This window comes from Barbus barbus (genome assembly GCF_936440315.1).
Source record: "Barbus barbus genome assembly, chromosome: 11".
NCBI lineage: Eukaryota > Metazoa > Chordata > Actinopteri > Cypriniformes > Cyprinidae > Barbus > Barbus barbus.
In genome coordinates, this window is record NC_136739.1 from 5492039 (window position 1) to 5513666 (window position 21628).

Sequence of the window (21628 nt, forward strand, 5' to 3'; positions counted from 1 at the left end):
AGGATGATGGCAAATGATTTACAGATCCTGAGCACCACTGACAAGCATCTGATCATGTAAAATGTGCGGTAAAGCTCCATAGTATAAACAGAGTTCGTGCGATCGCGAATCCACACACCTAACCGATAGTGTAAACAAATGCAAACAAGAGATAAAAGTGCATTTGCTGAAGCATCCATGCCTTTTTTTACTTTGAGCAGTGCTGTACCATGTGAGCTACCAAGCAAGTTTACTACATTTGAAAAGCCATATATGAAGCTGGTTATGTGATGTAAACATTATTAGTTTATAAACCATGCACAGTTATAGAAGTGTGTTGAGGTCATAACATAATATTATGTAAGAAATTGTGCAAAAATGTTGTTAACAGTTCAAGTTCTTTTTTTTTTATAAACAGAAAACAAGTAGATAAAATAGAAATTGAATAGAGAGTTCTTGTGTTAGTGTCATGTGTTTGAGTTCCTGTTTGTCCATATTTGGTTTAGTTCCTGTTCTCGTTCCTTCATTCTGATCACCTGTGTTAATTTATCATCTCGTTTACTCCTTTTGTTTGCCTGTCTTTATAAGTCATCAGTTTCTGTTCACCCTTTGTCCTGGATTAATGTTATCAAATGGAAATCGTGTGTTGATGTTTATTAAAGACTCCTTTTCGTCTACTCCTTCATCGTGAGCTTATTGCTACAACCACGTACCGTTACACGCCGTTCGCGGCTCACTCAAGCCCGCCATCCGCGGCACATGTGCCCCTGGGAATACTTGTGGCTTTTGAGGGTATGACTTGGAACTTGCACCAGAACGCCCTCCTTTCTCTCCCGAGTCTCCTTCGTCTCCTTCGCCTCCGCTGGTCCCGTCCAGCTCCCCATCATCTCAGGAGTCTCCTACGCCTCTGCTGGTCCTGTCCAGCCCTCTGTCTCCTGAGTTCCCCAAGTTAGCCAGCTCTGCTCCTTGAAAGCGCCCTCCAGTGCCCGCTCCTCCAGAGTGCCCTCCAGAATTCCTAATTCACCCCAAGAATTTTTTTTGGGGGGGGCCATATATCCATGGCCATAGTGGCCGGGCCAAGGGCCAAGGCCACAGAGACGGATCCGCCATGGCCTGCTAAGTCTCCTGATCCGCCATGGCTCCCCGAGTCTCCTGATCCGTTGCATTAATTCTTCAGATATTAAAAGCAGGGAATGTGTCGTATCAGTTATATCCATTACTTCTGCATTCTGAATCTTGCAGTCGATGATGACACACACAAACCAGGATGAAGACGAGGGAGTTGACTTGAAAGAAAAGCAAGCAATTTGGATGCTAAAAGAAAAGAGGAAGTCAGTTAGAGCTCTAGCAAAAACAAAGGGCATGGAGAAATCAAGAGTTTGGAAATTGGCTGAGAAAACAACAGTAGTTGATGACAGACAAATCATAAAAGCTGTGAAAATGAACCCTAAAATACGTGTCTGTAAAATCATCAACAACTTCCAGAAAGCTGGGGTGAGAGTAAAGGCACAAACTCCTCAAAACAAGCAACAATTGGAATTGGCTGCATTAAAGGCTGGGAAAAGTATTTCAAAGGATGAGACCAAGAGTCTGGTGATGTCTATGGGTCACAGACTCACTGCTGTGATTGTGCGCAAGGGATCTGCAACTAAATAATAGCTTTTAATCTTTTATATCTGCCTTATGTTCAACTGTCCCAATACTTATTCTCACATCAATGACTGGGATGAACTCTAAAAGTGCTGTTCTTTTTATTTGGTAAAACATATATGTGTTGAAATGGCTAATAATAAAATGTGACATTCTGTAGTTTTGTCTCATATTCATCTTTTAATCATATTTGCAAATGTCTTGACTCCACAGCCAACAGAGCGGTATTAACCAGAATAAGGGTATTGAACCATAGGTTCCTTTTAGCTTAAGGTGATTGATCATGACAAAAGCTTCATCCCTACATCACATCTCTTAGATACACTCCATCCAGCAGCCGGCAAAAGGAAGTCGGCCCTGCCACAAGAGGTGCTCATTAGAGGAGGTGTCTCTGTTCATGGACATCATGATGAATGGAGGACACAGCACCTCAGGCTGACGGCTGTTTATCTGTGAACGCTTCCTCTGCCCTGAGCCTGCCATCACAAGGCTCTTCTGCTATTTCACAAGTCTATTCACTTCACACACTGAACTCGGTGAATCAATTTGTCTGGACTAAAAATGTCCAGATCATTCATCATCACACTGCAAAAAGCATTTTAGTGACTCATAATTGAGACTTTTGTAAATCATCCTTAAACACATCCTTAAAACTAATATATTTAACTTTAAGCAGTATTATGTAGAGCAGTATTATGTTTTTCCCCTCCTCATATTAATCATAAGCCTCACTGAATGTTATTGGGTTTGTGCATAACACATAATTTGAGTGATTTAGCATTGTTTATTTCCATGCTTTTCACTCTCATTCATTTGTGTTTATGAATTTCCATGCAGTCACGACTAAAGAATGTACCTCTCACCCAAAAAGTCCTCCAGCTAATGAGCCGTTCCGTTCAGAGTCAGAGAGCACCCACTGCTCTCCACCATATGTACAGCCACGCTACGCAGTTTTTGCTCATCTAGCCGTGGGTTATCTGACCACGACCGCTCTACCATATGTGCATTTTTGGCAACCATATCCCCACACTCAGTCAACACTTGTTTCTGCTTTAACAGCAGTATTTTCCAATTTTCTTTCCATGACATGCAGAACTCGTCTGTCCTGCATTTTGCCACTCATCACATTCGTTCTTCCCTATGCTGCAATTTAAACTCAGCCAAGACGTGCTACTTTCCACTCCTTTGCAGGGGGGCTGGAAGCAGATGGGGCGCTTTTGGCCTGCATCAACTGAACTTAATCTGCTGATGTTAAAATATGTGCTTAGGTTATCTCGAGTTTAAAATGCATTACTATAATTCACTTTTAACATTTAAGATTCAGAAAATACTGTATGTTGTGCTAAACTATGTGCTAAACACAGATACAATTAAGTGTCTGCAAACATTACATTCAGTTCCCACTTTGTTCAAAGTATATTATTTCCATAAGAAGTACTCTTTTTAATAGTATAAACCTGAAGTGCATGTCCTTTCCACAAGGGATATTCTAGCTGGAATAGAAATGAAGTAATCATAACTTGATGTTAAATTGTTGACATTGTTTTGCCATATGGGACATGAACTACAGATCTGATCTCCAGATCTTGATTACAATACATTATATTACATCTTCAGTATAAGGACACCAAAAACCCCTTTCATAACCTCGAAGTGTTCACAAACCCCCACACACCACAAGAAAATATAACAAAACATAGGACTATATACAGATAGTGTATTAGATCAACAAAATAAAACAATTTATACATACAGAAGACAGAAATAGGCCAAAGAGAAGGCTGCATAAATTGGACAGATTATATTCTGGTCATATGCACAGAAAAATGAGCAAAAACAAATCAGGCAGAAAATTAACTACACACAAAAGGGAAAAGGCTTTTTTTCCCATAGTGTTTTGTAACACATTCAGCCAGTGGTCGTAATCCTTTTATTTTCAAAATAAACTTCTAATTTCACTCTAAGCCTCAAATTTGTACTATTTTTTCATTTGGTATGTCAGTAATACAGCAGACAATGGATCTCCCCTCCTAATTTACTGTCTTTATTCAAATAGAACACACTCTGCTTATAATGTGGTCTTTACAAATAAACACCAAAGAAAAATACAAGTAAAATCAATTTAAATTAATGTAACAACTTAAATCTGTTAATAATTAACAGCCATAAAAAGGAATGTTATGCTCTGCAACTCATGATAAATCATATTTATTGTTGTATTGTCATGTAATTCAACACTGAATCACTTTTTGAAGGCTTGGCACATTGTTTAAGTTTGTACAGGTCTGTCTCAAATGATAAGTCTGAAAACTTTGCGTTCCATAGAAGTTCTGATGTGAATCTGATGTCATGCACTGATGTCTGGATCCCACCCTGCTACGCTAGATTGCTTGACTGCACCCAAAAACTTATGTGGCTTTTGCAGACCTGGTGTTTGTTAGGATGGGTGTGCACTGCTTACAGCTGACCCAGATAGCAGCCCACATCTATGGGAACACAGGCCAGACATGACCAAACTACAGCCACCTGTCCCTGCAGCACTACGGCTTGCAAAGCGGCATGGATCTCTTCCTTTACGAAGATCAATATTACTCAAGGCAGCTGGAGAAATATTGATCATTTCTATTTGAAAGCTTTTCCCCTATGCTCATCAGCATGGCTTGAGTTAACTTAATGTTCCCCTCTGTATTTTATATACTCAACCGTTTTTTCTGAATATATAAGTTTTTATTTATATTTTTAAATCCTCCTTCTTTAAAGACTTTTGACTTTTATTCAGCATGGTTTGCTGCTGTCTAGCAGGCTGCCAAATTACAATAGCTCAACAAGCAAGACTTCTCTGAATATCCAGTTTTGGAAAATAAAGTTAAGTTTGTGTTTCCCCACAACAACGATGTTGCTTGCTGCTTAACCACGATAGTACAATGCATAGTTTGAGAAACTAAATAGCAAGTCACGACTGTTTTCTGAAACTACAGTAACATTGTCACGCTTAAACCATGGTAGGACTGTTGTTAATGACTTCACAAGCAGGTGGTGGAGTAATAACTTCTGCTAATTAGTCCATTCATTAACAAGAAAGACGTTTATCATGTTATGCAGTATGTAATTGGCATCAGGGCTTTAGCTGGGGTTTTGGGGCCCTGGTGCAGGTTTTACCCATGGGCCCTGTTTGAAATCGTGTAACAAATAAATTAATAGAACAAAGTAGGATTGTGCTGATAGATGATAGTATCCTGTATCGACAATAGTCAGCGATATCGCCTAGGCTGATGCCTTTGATGATAGCAAAATTATTATTATTATTATTATCAGACTTGTAATATTATTTAATTAATGTTAGGGCTTATTTGTTTCATCATATTTCTTTTTCTGTGTTTTTACAGTTTTGCGCCTTATAACCAATCACACATGATTCCGTTGAATTTATGAATGCAATGGCTCTCGCGAATTCTCTCATCATAAACAACAAAGTGCAGATGTGTGAAGAATGCTTCATTGATTATAACGTGTTTTTTAAAGTGCATATACTCACGCTAGACAGAGTCCTGATGATGTTCTTTGGTAACGTAAATGTTCTTTGCTCGTTTTCTGTAGCAGCTTTTTGAATAACTGAGGAAATGTAAGCATTATAATTAGTAACTTACAATGTTTCTATTAAATTTGTATCATGTTAAATACAAATTCATTCATATTAATTAGGCCTATTTTAACCTTACGTTGGAGTTGGTTCACTTTCAGAACACTTGCATGTTTAAATTGGCGAGGTGTATTTGTTCGTTCAAGCGGAAGAAGACGCGAAAGAGAACTCAATTCGGTGTTTGCATGCTTTCTGATTCGCGGCTCTCCGTGTGCACACCGAACACAGCGCGCGAGTACTCAGTTGAGTTTTTCCACATCGTGTGCTTGAATACTTTAAAATCTATTGAATGTTTAATGGCTTAAAAACATGTGCAAATGATAAGCTTTCGTGGCGACGCACAGCAGTGGCCTGTTAACTGTGCCGATGGTCTTTTATGCTGGCTTCGGGCAGTCGGTTGAAATCACCGGGGGGGTCCCCCACGGTCATGGGCCTTTATAATTGTCACCACCTTTCACCCCACTAACGACAGCCCTGATTGGCATTGAATTTACTCCTATATGTCAGGGTTCTGTGTGTTGGTTCTACAATGAGTTGGTTTTGCTCTGTTTCCAGTTCATCATTTCATCTACTGCAACCAGACGGGACCCCGCATACATGCGGTTCATTCAGTCAGCAGCTTTCACCACAACATAATTTCTCTGACATCCCTCTGTAATGAACATGCTGTTTGATGATTTTCACTATTTTTGTTCCCAATCATTTTGCTTTCTTTGATGTTTGATTCATCATGGGCTTCCTTTTAACGTCATACTCTGGTGTTCAGAATGACGCTGATTGTTTTTGAATGTAAGCAAAGATATAAAATTACCTAGCTTATTGTGCCCGAGAACATGATCTAAGTCCATATGTCCTACAGGTCGTGAACTGTATTTCCAACCACACAAAATTGCGTTGCTGTTTTTGAGTGTTTGTTCAAACTATGGTTTTATCTAATCGTTGAACTATGTTGGTAACAACAGTACTTAAGTTGCGACCATAGTTTAGGAAACGCACCCCTGATTAAATTCCTCAAGAGCTGTCATTATATCCATCAGTACCTTATAAAAACAGTTCTAGACAGACTAGTGCACCCTAGATGTAGAATCCAGCCGAGCAGAATAGAATAGCTGCTAAATTTTGGATAGCGTTTGCGATTTTTGTTTGCAATATGCATTATGCAGTCTGCTGTCTGAGGCTGATATGAAAGTCTATCTGAGGCAGCTGATCACTGGGATATTGATGAAGCAATTATGAGAGAGAGAGCATCAGGTGTGTGACACTCTCAGTCTCTGATAGCCAGCAGAGAGAAGAAGCAATAAAAGTGGATTAGCGCTGGATTAGCTGATTGTCACTTCACTCCACATTTTCACCCTCTCCACTTACTTAAATACATTCCTGTGGGGAAAACACACAAGCATGCAGTTTCCCACGAACAGAGTAGACTTTGCGGTTTAATGGCATTAAATTATTAGCTAACACAGAATTAAGATTAAAAGTAGCTTGACACATCAACAAACTGCGTCAACTCAGAGGTCTAAACCTTCTCGACTGTATTCAACAATTTAAGATCATTCAACAATTTTGATACAATCTGTTGATGATGAATTAATTGTCGTAAAATTATTTTATTAAAGTAATTTATTAGCCAAAAACAATGTTTAGCCGTGTTCCACATTTCGCCTACAAATCTGTTACAGCATGATTTTAGCTTTATTTTATTGAAAGAAGAATAGGTTTAATAGTTGTAATAGTTTAACAGCAATGGTCAAGATGAAAAATTCAGCTCTTTTACTTAATTATTAGCTAAGACAAAAAAAAAATAAAAAATGAAAATGCCTAATTTAGCTATAAATTAGCCATTACTAATTTTTCGACAATGTCATTTGTGTCTATTTTGATGTTTAAAGTTTAAAATCATGCAGATATTGTCTAGATTTTAAACTCTAGAAAGGAAATTTTGCAACACAGCTACAAATAATGATAGCTTATATAACATGAATTTAAAGTAAAACAGCTCATATAATATTTACAGCAGATTGACCACATGAGTCTGAGATTTTCTGAAAGTCAAGTTATCGCTCTTTAAGTTCAGTTTCAATGAGCAAAAATACATTTTTAATTAACATGGTGTAGTAATGGTGTAGGAATTAACATCTTGATATGTCAGAGGACTCTTGTAGTGTGGAGGTGATGAATGGGTCACTGCTGCTATTGTGCTGCGCTAAACCTGCAGTGATTTACGGAGGCTATTAAAGGCTGAGATGGTCACTATAAGGCCACTTCATCTTGTTGATATATAGGAGGAGAGCAAGATACAGGGACACCAAAAGTAGAAAAACACAGACCAGTGAAAGCATGCGACAGCAGACAATGAGGAAGGACTGCAAACACAGAGGTATAGGATACTTTGTGCCCAAGCAAAGGGCTGCTGTTGTCGAGGTGTGCAGCGTTTGGATTGTATCTCACAGGACGTGGTGAAGATCTGGTGAGACGGGCCTTGTGGCTTATGCATCTTTGCCAGGATGCTGCATCTTATTCAGCTGGCATAAAGACTTGGGTATGAATATGATTTCCATGATTCAACTCTCCCGACGGGATCTTAGAGCGCTATAAAGCTCTGAAAAACCTCACACAACAGTGACCACATCCAAACCAGGATAAGAAAGTGGGAGAGAGGGTGCAGCAGGGAAAAAAAGTGAAAGATTTTGAGAGGATTTCACATAACGAGACAAAGCCCAGGGCTGTTCTGTGTGTGTCTGTGTAAGTGAGATAGGATGCTTGGATGCACGCTCTGTTCTCTGTCTTGCTGTGTTTGTGTAAATGTGTGACACAATGAGAGGGCTTTTGTTGTGGATTGCAGTTTGTTACATGAACTCAAGAAGCTGCATTCTCTCCAAAAACAGTCACCAGAAACTTTTTTATCTTTTTTTAAAGCGGCAGTGTGTAATTTCTGAGCTTGCATCATCAAAAAAATTGGCAGACTAAGAGATAGTCCAGTCCAAACTTGCGCCATATGGGAAATGTTACCTACCTAGCAAATAGCTCATGCATGTATGGAAGCTTGTTTCCACGGGATAAAAGGTACACCACTTTCAACAAAATAATCTTGCGAAGCATGTTCACATTCCTCAAATATGTTACGAGCCAAAACCAACTTTAGCTTGTTTAATCTATAGTAATTCTGACAATTTATTTTGTTTAATTTTTTTTCTGCCAAGGAATAAAACACAAAAAAGTAATTGCAACTTTTTATCTCATAATTATGACTTTTTTCCTCCTAATTGCAAGTGTATATCTGACAATTTGGACTTTTCTTCTCTAAATTCCAAGCTTATATCTCACAATTCTGAATTTATATTCTCAGAATATAATATATATAATATATAACTTCTGAGAAAAAAAATCTAAATCGTGAGATTAAAAATGCAATTACCTTATTGCCATTGTATTTTAGCTTCGATACTTATGGTTGTTGCATAAAGCAAGGACGGGAGAAAATATTTTAAAATCGAAAAATGAGCTTTCACTGTTCCATGGAACCAGCATATTATTTGAGTTCATTATGTCTGGATACTCCTATCCTAATCATTTATTTCAGTAAGTGGGTGTAATTTCCAGAGTTCAATCTCGATGAGTCCTGGAGGATGTCAAACTCTCGGCCCTCAGGGAACTATTTTGGTTTTTCTGTGTAGAACTGGAGTGTATCATGATCTCACATCTAGTCCAGCTGTCAGCTGCCAGTACTTTCTCAACTCAACTCCCTTCAGTGGCATCAAACTCAACTTTGAGTCAAGGGAAAATATGACATTCCTGTCTTTATTTAAAAGGTGCTCGTTTTAAGCTGTTTACCCTATGGTCATGTTAACTGATGTCTTTAGAATATGCCTGTGGACTAGGATCATGACATTTTCTGCTTTTTCTCTTTCATCCAGGGCCATAATCACCATAGACATTGAGGGACACCAATATTATTAAGTGATTTATATGGGCTTTCAGTGGTACATTAAATGTTACCTCTGGTTACCGCGAACGGTTGCTGTTTACGATATTTATTACCAAGACAACCGTCTGCATGTCCGAGTTGAACGTGCTTCTTGTGCATCCTGCTTCTAGCAAATTAAAATATTATGCATCTGAAGCTGACTGCCACACGAGAGCGAGGTCTTTCTTTCCCAGCGCGAGCACACACCTCTCTCTCTGCGTCTGCTCTGTTTAGCGAACCGCTGAAAGGAGCTGCGCTTTCAGTTAAAACACAGATATATTGCTTCTCTAATTTTACATGCAAGTTTAGCCGATATTACAGCACGTGTAGCCTAATTTATTAAATGTAAATGTAAATGAATCCCATTATAACATGTACATGAAAAATGTAGAAACATTGGACTCAACTATGGGCACTATTATGCAGCTGCAAGCATCACGACAAAAAAGGAACCTCAAGGTTGATCTAGGTAAATTTGTGCAAATGTATAGGGCCACATTCCTATATTTGCCTGGGGCCCCCAATTCACTAAATCCGTTCCTGTATCCTAGCATACTGTGATCTGTACTGTCATTCTTAAAAGTGCCCCTATTATGAATTTTTGAAAATTACATTTCATGCAGTGTGTAACACAGCTCCTAGTGAATGAAAACATCTTGCAACGTTTTAAATCTGAAAGTGCACCGTGTATAAAGTTATTGTCTCTTAAAAGAAAGAGTCAACTCTGAATCATTGAAACGAGTCATTTTTAAAACGAATCATGAAACATTAGCATTTTGGCCGCCCACTTGTTGCGCACGCAGACCTGGAAAAACTTGATTCTCGCATTGGTCTAAATGAAAATGCAAATTCATTCTTTGCCACTAGGCAAACCTATTTAAAAATAGCTGTTTCCCCGATAACAGCTGTACACAAAACAGCACTGCGCTCACAAACACTGCTTTAAATGAAATCGACCAATCACCGCAGATTAGCTTCGCGCAAAGAAGGGGTTTGGAAAAATGAATTGTTGAGTGAATCATTTGGGAGTCGTTGAGCAAGTAAGGTAAACATAAATGCATATTATAAGAAAACGAAAGTGTTTTTTGACCTTGCATGCATGTCAACCTGTTGATGGGGACTGAGCACGTCTGAGCTGAACTTCAGCTATGAGACAAGATTTGTGGTGGCAATGAATCATCTTTCCCTTTTAATTAAAACTCTCTGTGCTCAAATGACACAACATCCATCTCACGAACATTGTCACATAGGCTATATGATTATGACAGACTCCACTGGAGTGCAGCCTGGAGTTTCCCTCCCCTCTTTATGAGACAAAACAATAATAGACAAAATAACAGCATCCTCTTCACTCTTATTATTTCCTTACTTGACAGAAAAAAACGTATGTGTCAAATGATAAAGAACTAACGGCAAACTAGCAACATAAAGGCTCCGTTGGGGCCTCACATGACCTTCTGCTGATGTGGATATATAGATCATTCTGGTTTGGCTTTATTTCATGGAGAAAAACCACAAACTGTTCACCCAGGCCACTGACAAATATTCTTTTTGTCCCAGATACAGAGACAATACAGTCGTTTCTTTGTTGAAAGCATCATCTATTATTTTTTTGTTCTCTTAAACCAAAATTATTCACAAGAACAAAATGTTGTTTATATAGGCTATGTACTCAGGGTCCTCGTGAAGTGATGATTGGTTGTCCTGGAGTCACTGAGGTCCTCTGTGGTTTTTGTCCCAGGAATAATTTTATACAGCAACAGCCCTGTATAAAATTATTTAAAAATTGTGTTTATTACATACTGTATATGCCAAATTCTTAGAAATGTTCTATTTGTAATCATGATAGCTTCATATGGTTTTGAAAAAAAAAGTATCTTTAAGAATGTTTTCTTTTTTTCTCACAGTTCTGTGAAAAAAAGTTAGAATTGCAAGAATAAAGTCAGAATTGTGAGGTAAGAAGTCACAATTAATGTTTTATTTTTCTATCTCACACTTTTTTTATCAGAATTCGGAGTTTACTTTTCACAAAACACGTTGACATGCCCATAATGGTGAGCAAGTACTGGTTACCAGACTTGGTACGAGGTAAGGGACCTGTGCAATCAACCATCACACGCTCAAATGGTTCACCAGCGGCCATAATGGGATATAATGGTGCAGGTGAAATATTCCGGTTCGGCTTTCCAGTCATTTGGCAATTGCTTGCTACATCGCCACATTCAACAAAATACTGTAACCTTGTGATGCATGTTCAAGTTCCTCAGTCCCGGACGATCCCCCAAATATGTTATGGCCCAAAACCAACTTTAGCTCATTTAATCTAAAGTAATTCTGACAATTCTATTAACTTTTTCCCCCCACAGAATAATAAAAAAGGTAATTGCAACTTCTATCTCATAATTCTGACTTTTTTTCTCGCAATTGTAATTTTTTTTGTCTCACAATTTCGACTTTTCTTCTCTGAATTTCAAGCTTATATCTCACAATTCTGATTGTAAGTGTAGTCAGGGTCCTTGTGAAGTGATGGTTGGCTGGACTCTAAAGCAAAAGAGGACATAGGTCCTCTGTGGTTTTTGTCCTGGGAATTAAAGCAAGAAATAAGTACAGTATGCAGTTTCCAGCGAAATCCACTCTAAAATATAATTAAAGGAATAGTTCACACAAAAATTAAAATTTGCTGAAAATATACTCACCCTCATGAGTTTGTTTCTTCATGAGGAACAGATTTGGAGAAATGTAGCATTACACGTCAGGGTTCTATCACTTCGGTCTAGTGTTTTTCATGGTTTTGTGACAGAGCCCTGACACTCCCGTCATGTCCTGTTTCCATGTGAGCGCGCGGCTTCAAGTGTGCTCGAGCCGTGCGCTCTCTCGTCTGCATGCCTTGTTTCGTGTTGAAGCGTGGTGTATGGATCCCGGCACTCATGTCTTGAGTTTCGGTTTCGTGTCGGGGTTCGGACACTCGCGCTCCATGTTCTCTCTTCTCTTCTGTCCACGTGTGTTATGTTTTGTGTAGCACGCGGTTTGCGTTCGGTCGCATACTTTTCTTGTTGTCTTGTGTTGTTGCACGCAGTTTGTGTTTTTATTGGCTGTGTGCATTCATGTTATGTCTTGTGCTGTGTGGCACGCAGCTTGTATTTTTCATTGGCTGCGCGCTTTCATGTTGTCGTGTTTTGTGTGAACACGCGGCTAATGAGTATTCTCATTAGCTGCGTGTTGGTGTCCTGTTTTGCACATGGCTGGTGATTTGTTTTGCTGACCATGTGTTTGTGTTTTTGTTTTGTGTGAGCACATGGCTTTTGTCTTAGTTTTCTGTATGCCGTGTGCTCTCATGTTAATTGTCTTGACCCCACCCATCTTGTTTCCTGATTATTGGTTCATTTGCCCCACCTGTGTTTCCCTCGTTACCCTCCTCATTTGCTCCCTATTTATTCTCTTTGTGTTTGCAGTCCTGTGCCAGTTTGTTGTCAATGTTAACTTGGTTGTGCCTTGCCTTGGCTTGCCCTGCCCTGCCCTGATAAGCCTTGTTGCCAGCTGTCCTGTTTTACCCCTACGGGGTAGTTTTAGTTTGTTAGTTAGTTAATTTGTTTGTTTGTTTTCTTTTATTTTTGCCAATAAAAGCCCATTCTCCTGCATCAGTGAGTCCTCACCTCATCCCTCTACCCAAACCCTGACATTACATTACTTGATCACCAATGGATCCTCAGCAGTGAATGGATGCCGTCAGAATGAGAGTCCAAACAGCTGATAAAAACATCACAATAATCCATAGTTTAATGTTTTAATACCACCACTTCATTTTATTTTGAAAAATGTAAGTTCAGATGGAACAATGTGGGTTGAAAGGTAATGCACTGCATAGCTTGAGCTAAACACTTCTTCTCCCACACATTAAAAAGACCATGTCAAAAAGGTCAGTGGGAAAAGAGATTCAGTTCAGGGCAGCATAATCTCATGAGCTCAGACTTTTGAGGGTTTGATGGGTAAACCAGAGGTAGTCTGACAGAAGCACAAGACAACCCCAGAGAGAAACAGCACTAAGTACATCACTGGTTGTTTAGCACAGGTGGATTATGGAGATACTCAAAGCTTGCCCGTGACCTCCCGCTGGTGGTATTACATACTTAATTGAATGAGATTTGAGCACGAGGCATTTTGAAGCTCATTTTTTGTACCATACATTTTGAACCGCTGTCAGATCTTGTGGCCAGGGCAACGCTAATACTTCCTAACAGCAGCAAAGAAGAGAAGGGCATGTCATATTCAAGTGTTTCTTCTCTCACTGTGTTAAATGTGCCGGGCCGCCACCTACGTTTAAGTCATATTTTCCCTCTTGAAAACAATTTTTAAAATTCAGCACATTATTCTGTACCCTTCAGCTATGCATTTGTTCCTTTTATTATTTTTCTCTCTTTGTTTCTCTCATCAGCCATCTTTAGAGCTTGAGAAGAGTCAAAGATTTCCATATTCAAAATTCACAATTTAAGAATTTCAATTGCATGTTGTTATCTTCACAGCTGCGCCGCAGAGCATAACTCAAGGCTCAAAAATCACATTATGGGCTAAAATATCTAAGGCTCAGAGCATATGTTGCTATTTTGATCCTGTTTGTTAACAGCCCGAAGGATCCAGTGCACTCTATGTGAGAGAGCACAATAGCAAATTGACGAATTTATTGTCTCATGCTATAATTTGCTTGTTTTGATCATTTGCTTATATGTTTAATCCCTGACAACATGTCTCAGAGGGGTTTGCATGGTCAAATGAAGGTAAACAGAGAAGAAAATAAAAGGGGATCTATCATCAGCCTTGTAGCGTGTAACTGATTATGTTGTGAAATCAGTGTTTGTCGCATGCGTTGAAGCAATTATCACTTACGTAACTGAACATATTGTTCAAGTTTATATGGCGGATTACTGATTAATAATATCGAGTGAATTCTTGACAAAAAAAGCCGGATACCACCTGAGCTGTTAGGATCTAGCATGCATCTGTGTTTTCAATGCTGGGGTGAATAAGACTATGACTGTATTGTCTGAATCTCTGGGGAGAAAAATGAAGTCTTTTCTCGTCTTTGCTGGTTTCCTCTATTTTTAATTGGCCACATATCAGATGTTTTTTCTCCTGATTCTATGCATAATCTCCTTGCAACAGCAGTTCTATTAAAGTCTGCACAGAGTGAGTCTCTCAAAAGGGAGATAAGTGCTGCTGTATTTCAGCTGTTGAGAAATATGTTTTCTTGATGGTCTATCAAGCATTTATTCATAGGAACTGAGTAAACTTTGTGAATTGCTTCATAATATGTCAGTTTATTGAATGTGTTCGGATTTTATGAAAAGAGTCCTGCCTCTCAGCAAGACACAATTTGACTGTGAGTTGATTTATTTGATAGTATTCATTAGATGAAGAAGCATACATGAACCCGAGTCACTGAAGGCTTTCAGTTCAAATCATCTGAGAGAGAGAGAGAGCTGTTCAAGCCCAGTTTCTTCCATATGAATATATCATCTCTCTAACAGACTTGGTAGTATTTTGTGATGTTTATTAAATTGAGAGTACTTTTTTTTTTGTAAGATTATGATAAAGACTATGATAGCTTTGTGTAATATAAAAATTTGTGATTAAAACAAATTAAATAAAAATCAGCTTAAGGACATTTTATTTTAAACTCTAGATATTGTTCACATAAAGTAAGACACATTTTTAAGTAAAAAAAAAACTATTGGACAATCTAAGTGTGAGAGACGCTAAATCAATCTTACTACACAAATGTTTCTTAAGATTTCCTTTTGGATGTTTGACTTGATGTCAGCCAAAAAAAAAAAAAACATTTCAGACCAAAAGTATATAGCCTACATTTTGATTGTTTAAATAGGTTGGTGCCAGTAGGAAATTGATACTTGTATTCAGCAAGGATGCATTTAATTGGTCAAATGTGACAGTAAAAATATTATAATGTTTCGAAAGATTCACTTTTAAATATATGCTAATCAGAGAATTTTGAAAAATAATTTATCATGGTTTCCACAAAAAATATTTTAGCACATCTGTTTTCAAAATTGATAATAATAATAATAATGTTTTTTGAGCAGCAAAACAGCATATCACAATGATTTTTATGCTGAAAATTCAGGTTTGATGAAAAGAATACTGTAAATGACATTTTAAAATATATAATATAATATATGTTTTACTGTTTTTGTTTATTGTTTTTTACTGAGCTTAAACTTTTGAACAGTTGTGTATTTGGATTTCATGTTGACTTTGATAGAGAGAGAATATGGGAATAAGGCAAAAATCTTTTAACATTTAGATATCTAGCTTTGTTTGACATTGTGATTTACTGAACAATGAAAAGAATGAAAAGACACATTTAACTGAGAATGGCAATGGCATGCTTTGATGATAAACTGAACAAGATCTTGGTACATATTGCCAACTATGTGAACAGAAAACAAGTGTTCATATTATTTGGCGATTTCTGTGAAATTCTTTGAGGTTAATTGGTGTCTTCACTGAAAGATAAAGAATTGGTCGTGTCTATTTCTAATAGTGATGCTGCTTTGTGGTAACTAGACTGTGGAAAATGTTGAGCTACTTTGCTCACACCGTACGCCAAGAGCTCTTAAGTTTCACCGGGAATAATAACAGACAGCCTGTGTTTAATTTGCTGATTTCACTCTTCTGACTTGTTGAGGAAACTAGACCTGCAGGCAGCTCAGCCCAGGATGCCCTGAAGTAAGAGCTAAAACATCTGGGTCTCTCATCAACCCAGTGAAACTGAAACCCAGCAGACAGCAGCGAGACACGCCTGGATCGCACAAGGTCCCGACTGCTTCTAAATCAGGTCCGCCTTGGAGTTGAGCTCGCCTGTCATTAGCCAAGGGTGGGCCCGCATCAGGATATTATTCAAAGATTTGATGGTAAACATGTGTTGTTTACTCTAGTGTGCACACCTCTGAGGCTCACCAATTAATGCTTAAGTCTGAAATTAATTGGAAGAGAAGGGAACATACGGTGTTGCTATAGCTGAGTGACTCCGTCAGTCATGCTGTTTAGTGCAGATATGTACGCCTGTGACAACCAGACATGAATGTGTAGAACAGGTTGACTTCCTGTTTGGAAAAACCTTTAGCTTACAGATACAGTTTTTCTTTTCACAAGCAGTGGTCCTGTTATAGGGGATACATAATATTTTGAAATGTAATTGATATCGCAATATGGCTTAGTGCGATTGACAAATCATACACCTTACGATCCAACTGAATACATTTATTTGCAATTTGTTTCATAGTGAAGCACAGCGCTGTGTTCATTTACACGTGTGCAGCTTATGATAAAGAGTTTCTGCTTCTCAGAGCATTATTTTATAGTCATATTTAATTGGTTAAACAGTGGGAATATGATCTGTGAAAACCCAAGTGGAAATAGATTTTTTAAAAACTCACTACATGGTGAATGAAAAAGTCTGAGTGAGTTCTTGTGAAGGGGAAACTACTGTAAGTGTAAACACCTACATTTTTCAGGTTTTTGTAAATCATTCAGCCTTAAAAGTATGGATCACATTTAAAAAAAAAAAAGTCTTTAGAGTAAAACGTATTTTTTCATCTTTAAAAAAAACAACATTTTGGTCAAATGAATACAGTATATGAAAGCTCAAGTGCACTGTAAAACCTGATAAGAATACTCAAAACATTTGAGAAAACTTATAGTCTCAAAACATTTGAGTAATCAAACTCAATTGTTTTAAAGTTAGTAGAGCTTAAAAGTTTTATGACAAGTGTGGCAGGGCTGAGAGCAATGGGAGCCAAGCCAAGCCTCACTTCAATAATCCCAGCTTACTTAACACATTGATAATTACACACACACATACATAAATGCACATACTAATGTAGTTATCTAATAGACTCACAACAACACTTCCATGTAAATAGTCAAAAACATGTACATGTATATATAGTCTTGAAGTTTTGCTGTCCATCCTCAACCTTACCACAGGCTCTACTCTTCACCACAACGGTAAAATTACAAAACCAACATAACAGAAACCTATGTAAATCCAAACATAACACAACATTTAAGTACAAACTTATGTCTCTCTATGTTAATCTTGTGCAAAATCAAACAAAGAAACACCTAATTTCTACATTTATTTTCCTTTTTGTATGATGCAAAGCATGCTGGGAACTAGAAAACACAATCATTTTAAGTTCACCTTACTACAACAACATTTAGAGTTTACAGAACTTATTTCAATTAAGTCCAATTAACTTTCATTATTATTTGAGTGAAATGAACTCATTTCATTTAATTCATTTCACTGTTCGGTTTTACAGTGTGGAAATAGATTTTTAAAAACTCACTTTTTGGTGACTGAAAGAGATTTGAGTTGGTTCTAGTAAAGAATAAAGTTTTCTTCAAATCGTTCAGTACCAAATAGATTAATCACATTTAAAAAAAAAAAAAAAATGTAGTATTACGTATTAATGTAATAAGATGTAATTTTACATCTTTTTTTTCTGTGCAGATGCACTCCTACAAAATAACCCCATGCATCCTAGTTTGTTCCAAATATAACTATTAAAGTCCTCCTGGTAAAAGTCAATGCATTTTTTTCATATCATAGTATATATCACAGAAAAACTAAATATTGCAATGTCAGTTTTTTTCCAATAACATGCAGCCCTACAGTGTATTGTCCTCTGTGGTGGCAGCTATGATTTCTACTGGATGTTTGTCAGCTAATTTATCACTCTCATGATGTTGGGTATAATGGACCTGATGTACAGCAACAAATGTGTCAGTAATATTTTATTGCTCCTGGTGACACTTGGCATGTAGATTTTCCAGCAAATAGAAGAGAGGAGACCCGGGCAGGCTTGTCACATACCATGAATGCAATAGTAGGTTCATTACAGAGATTATTTATTTGGAGATGTTTACTTTTGGAGCAGACAGTGTTTCTCACCGCCTCTTATTGGATTCCTCTCCCTCCCTGTGTTTCGTTGGGCTTCGGCGGTGCCTTTCTGCAGGGTGTATGGCCATTGGCCCTGTTCCAGGAACAGCAACGCTCCTTTAGGTTTGAGAGCTTCACACTCCATCAGTAGTAAACATCTGTATGGATCCAAGGTCAAGGATTCAGTGTCTTTCCACCAATACAAAGGAGTTTCTGTTTGAGGTCTTGAACTTGAGAGTGAGATAAAAGCTTGTTCTCGCTCTGTTCCACTGCCTTATGAAAGTGAACCTTCATCGTCCATTTATAATATTTAGGGGTGGACTGACTGACTGACAGGAACGGGAATCAATTTCACTCAGCCTTGGCCTTCCTCACATCCTAACATAATGGCCTGTAATAAAGACTGATGGCTGAGTGGATTTAGACGAGATTGGTGTGGATGGAGAAGCCTGGCACACGAAGAGCAATCTTAGACCGGATACTCTATGCAAGTATGTGAGCCAATGACGGAGCTGAACAAGGTAGATTACATATACATGTTTATAGATAGCTCTCTGAAAAATAACACATCCAGTTTAATGGCACAGATGTTTGAAGGAAACTCTATAGCCCTCTTGAGTACTGAGGTTTGTTAATGCCACACTAATGCATGAACTCGCATATGGGTCATTCTCAAAATATTGTCAAACATGTCTGTTGACTTTTCGTTCATGAAAAAGATTTTGAGCAGTTAGATAACTCTATATAAAAAGCATAATTCTTCAACAGTTTATTGAAAATGTGATATTGTTTGATTGTTGTTGTGCACTTTTGATACTGTTGATCACAGTCTATTACTCACACATCTTGAAAGAGTGTTTGGTGTGTCAGGGACAGTTTTAAAGTGGTTTAGAACCTGTTTTACCCACCATTCCCAGTTCATTTCTATGGGAGGTCATAGGTCAGAGATTAGCTCTGTTTTCATTGGTGTTCCTCAGGGCTCAGTCTTGGGCCCTTTACTTTTTAATATCTGTGACCACTTGGCCATATCTTAAGATCGCTCGGCCTCCATTATCATTTGTATGCTGATGATACGCAGATTTATATACAGTGCCCTCCATAAGTATTGGAATAGTAAAGACAAAATTGCTCTGTTGGCTGTGGAGTCAAGGCATTTGCAAATATGATTAAAATATGAATATGAGACAAAACTACAGAATGTCACATTTTATTATTAGCCGTTTCAACACATACATGTTTTACCAAATAAAAAGAACAGCACTTTTCATCCCACACTAGAGTTCATCCCACTCATTGATGTGAGCATAAGTATTGGGACAGTTGAACATAAGGCAGATATAAAAGATTAAAAGCTATTATTTAGTTGCAGATCCCTTGCGCACAATCACAGCAGTGAGTCTGTGACCCATAGACATCACCAGACTCTTGGTCTCATCCTTTGAAATTCTTTTCTCTGTCTTTAATGCAGCCAATTACAATTGTTGTTTGTTTTGGGGAGTTTCTGCCTTTACTCTCCTCTCCAGTTGGTGAAATTCATGTTCAATCAGATTTAAATCTGGAGATTGACTTCTAATTGCAATCTAACCCCCAGTTTCACAGACAAGGCTTAAACCTAGTCCCAGATTAAATCTTAAATCTAAGATGTTTAAACTGAAAGAAACTTGCACTGATTGATCTTAAAATATATCAATGCCATTGTTTTGTTTCAAGATGGACACCAGTAATGTTTTTTTTTCTAAGGCACATTCATAAAAATTACTTAAATGCCCTAATTGAACTATGGCCTAATACTGGTTTAGTCTAAACCCTGTCTGTGAAACCGGGCCTAAGACTTTCCATTTCTTTGCCCTTATAAATACCTTGACTGAACTGGCAGGGTGTTTTGGGTCATTGTCCTGATGCAATATGAAGCACTTCCCAATGAATCTGGTGGCATTTTCTTGAATATTGGTAGGCAAGATGGTAAAAAAAAAAAATTAACAAATACTTTTTGATATCATTTGTGTACAAGCTTTAGATTTAGAAGGAATAATAAAATTAAGAACAGCAGTCTGAAAAACTGAAGAAAAATTTGTATTCAAAACTAATTGTACTTTTAAAAATCAAATTTTTTTGAGAAAGATTATTTTTAAAATATGCAACATATATTTATCATATGTACCTACAACAGGACCACACACTTGCAATATGTCGGTAAAGCATTTGCATCTGTGTTTGTGTACTATTTTTCTGGCCTGTAGGAGCATCTGCGCATGGGACAGTGGGGCCACTGCAGTACCCGATGCCTGAGGGAATTGGTTTCGGCTCTTTTTAACAAACAGTGTCTGGCAGGATTGGGCAGTGTGGATGTAGCCCAGAGTGGGGTTTGTGTTGCATCTGACATGTGCATATATCCTCTAACTGCGTGGTGCAGAGAGACACACTTTATCATCACATTGGCCGGTGCGAGTGTTAAGTCTGCACAGCTGTAAGATTCATTAGCAGGTCTGGGGAAGATTCCACTTAAACATGATATGCATCCAAGTTTTCAACGCTCCTCTTTACGGGGATTATATCCTGGTCATTTGCGAGTCTTTGACCTCCCTTGTGAATATTATGGGATTAGATTGCAATCTCAGGATTTTTTTCTCATGGTTTGGCCCATTGGTGACATTTAATCTGTAATAACACAGAGCACAGAAAGCTATAACAATTTAAGTGATGTATCGTAGACAACTGTGCCTTAGAGGTGAAGTGTGTCATTTCTTCATCCAAATTTGCATGCTGTCAGAATAGGCTGCATTATTAATTGAAATCACACCAAACTTGCAGAGTGTCAGATCACAAAGGTTGCAATTTAATTAAATAAACATATGCTCTGTTTTTTTTAAGTGAAGTGTAGCACTGTGTTCATTTACACTGGTGTTTTCAGCATCTCAGAGCAGTTCACTTCACAGTGAGTGCTGCTCCACATGAACTCATCTCTGCATCTGCTCTGAGTTTGGGTCGCTTATAACATGTGTTTGGAAACACAACATGTGCCAGCTGTCTTCTTAACTTGTAATGAAAAGCACTTAAATGCCGACTTGTCAACAAAAGAGAAGCTTTAAGGGCTTCCTGTTATTTTTTATATATTATTACTATTGTTACTTTTTATTGTATAATAATAATAACAATAATAGTAATTATTATTATTATTATTTTACAGTGATATTAATATTTTATCACACAATTTTCTGGCAAAGTTGTTCAGCCCTACAGACTTTTCAAAATCAGGTCCGCCTTGGAGTTGAGCTCACCTGTCATTAGCCATGGGTAGGCCCGTATCAGGATAGTATTCATAGATTTGATGGTAAACGTGTAATTTACTCTAGTGTGCACATCTCTGAGGCTCACCAATTAATGCTATTGATATTAATATTTTATCACACAATTTTTTGACCATGTTGTTCAGCCC

General features: G+C 37.8%; 1 protein-coding gene across 2 annotated transcripts in view; it reads left to right on the plus strand.

The window, feature by feature from the left end:
- Positions 1-21628, plus strand: part of LOC306877257 (ecto-NOX disulfide-thiol exchanger 1-like) — a 108850-nt gene that overhangs the window by 17939 nt on the left and 69283 nt on the right. The window contains exon 2 of one of the 2 annotated variants that reach the window (XM_079428905.1): positions 5016-5102. The exons of the other annotated variant lie outside the window; for it this stretch is intronic. The gene's annotated coding sequence lies outside the window, so the exon portion shown is untranslated. The remainder of the gene's footprint in view (positions 1-5015; positions 5103-21628) is intronic. 2 annotated transcript variants of the gene reach the window in all.